This window comes from Carassius auratus, unplaced genomic scaffold, assembly GCF_003368295.1.
Source record: "Carassius auratus strain Wakin unplaced genomic scaffold, ASM336829v1 scaf_tig00038185, whole genome shotgun sequence".
Taxonomy (NCBI): Eukaryota; Metazoa; Chordata; class Actinopteri; order Cypriniformes; family Cyprinidae; genus Carassius; species Carassius auratus.
This window is the reverse complement of record NW_020526425.1, coordinates 5,001-7,500: the sequence shown is the minus strand read 5'-3', so window position 1 is coordinate 7,500 and position 2,500 is coordinate 5,001.

Below are 2,500 nucleotides of genomic sequence, written 5' to 3'. Positions count from 1 at the left end.
ATATATTTCAACATTAAATTTTCAGCAACTTTCCATTTACACTTTTCAAAAATTAAATACAAGTTCGTTCAATTCTGTAACAGAAATAAATTTGCTTCCCTCAACAAAACAGTTACAGAATTCCTCACACATTTAAGTTTTAATCATCTCTATATGTTGCTTTATCAAAGTCTTGAAAAAACACCATACATTTTCTTTCCTTTTTTCAAAATATGCTACATTTCTCCTCAATCGTACTGCATACCTTGCAAAACTTAACATCATATTTAAGAGATGCACATTCCCTTTTACCGTCTTTTCCTGTACCATACCAAACAAAAACATCCTGCCCCCACTCCTTATCCACAAATTTTATTTCCTCCCAATTCTTCCTCACACATTGCTTTAATAATTCATGATAATCTTTTAAACTCTGACATTCTACATAAAAATGCATTAAGGACTCAACCTCGCTGTCACACCCATCACATTCTCTCACAATACCTCTTCACTTCCCTCATTTTGCTGCTATCCCAATTTGTTTCCTGGAAACAATAAATGTCTGCTTTCACAGCTGTTAAGATACTTTCAAATTTTCACATGTTACAAGACCATTAGCATTTAGGGACACAATTTAAATCATAGCAGCAGTAAGGGTGAAACTAAAAGAAAAAAGATAGCCCTCATTTCTTTTTCTTCATGTTTCCTTTCTCTCCCTTGTCATTTAGTGATCTTTTTTTCCTAACAAGCAGTTGCAGATTTTCACTTCTCCCTTCCTCATACAAATCATAATCATCATACTCATACTCATTATCATCATCATCATCATCATCAACATCAACATCAACATTTTCATTTCCATCACACTTGAGAGCAGTCTTAACAGAGGCCAATGATTGTGAAGTTGCATTGCCCATGGTTGCTTTACCCACAAACCTTTTCTTTACTTGATTTTCCATGCAACACTCGACCAGTCCTGTTCCAGCACTTTGAGTTATGTGATCCTTTAGCCCCGGATGCAATAGCTGACTTTCAAAGTCGTCCAAAGTATTCCCTAATGTGCCCGCCTTGAACAGATCCATTCTCCTCCTCGTTTACCCCACTGGACAAATCTGCTCCCCCCATCACATCACCATAATGTACATCACTCAGTTCTTTGCACTCTCTAGCATAATGTCCTTGTTTATCACACTTGTAACAAGTAAACTCAGGGCAGTCCCTCAATACATGTCCAGGCTGGATACAAATACGACACACTTTTACTTGCCTGTTATGAATTACTCTAAAGTGCTCAGCACCCTCCAGTGTTTCAAACTTGGGTTGAATATGGCAATGATTGAACAGTGTCAGTGAACTTAACTTTACAGAAGCGGGTCCCATCTGCAATATCTGTTCCTGGCCATCTCCTCCTCTTGATTGGGGATGTTGCATTGACACCCCATCCATTAAGTTTCTCCAAAATTTCCTCATCCGTGATGTACACAGGAAGATTCATGAATGAAACAACAAGCTCATCATTGCTCAGATCTCTAGCCATAATTTGACAGTTTTTGATTTTAAAACCATCGATAAGTCTTTCCTTTCCTTTACTGTGGTTCATTGTAATTTCATACTTTTTGTCCCCTTTGAAACGACATCCAATCACAGCACCACAGACTTCATTAATTCCTCTAAGTAATTCCATCATTGTTATTTTCTCATCTCCAACAATTTCCACACTCACAGTTAAGTTCTTTTCAAACGCCTTGTCCTCCATCATGACTAGATTCCCGCTGTTCTTCTTAGATACCAGATCTGTTTGTAGTACTCCAATGTCTCCCACCATGTGCTCCATTCAATTAACAAACAAAACCTCCAGGAACAAAAAAGAATAAAACTCCTCCTACAAACAGCAGCTGCTGCAGGAGGGGTAAGGAAAACAACTTTAGAGCTTAATTAAACACCAATTTTTGCATGAATTTCAATTTAAACCTTGGGAAAAATAAATCAGATCAAAATTCCACCCTCTCCTAGCACACGCTCAGGTTGGTATGGCCGTAAGCGAAAGACTGCTGCAAAGAGAGGGCTATTTAAAGACCAGCCAATCTAATCGCCAGTACATTATATAAGTAGGAAAGAAAACCCAAAAGCTTAAAGCACCTGGTATTCCTAGCAGTCTCTCATCAAAGTACTAACCAGACCTAAACCTGCTAAGATTCAGAGATCGGGCATTGACTCTTTTTTTTTTTTAATGAAAGATTATTATATAATTCCGTGAAATTTTTCCAAAAAGATTAAAGCACCTGGTATTCCCAAGCAATCTCCCATCCATGTACTAACCAGGCCCAAACCTGCTAATATTCAGAGATCGGGCATTGACTCTATTTTTTGGCAAAATTATTATATACTAAGTGAAAAATGTCCAAAAGCTTACAGCACCCGGTATTCCTAGGCAGTCTCTCATCAAAGTACTAACCAGACCTAAACCTGCTAAGATTCAGAGATCGGGCATTGACTCTTTTTTTTTTTTTTTTTTTTTTTA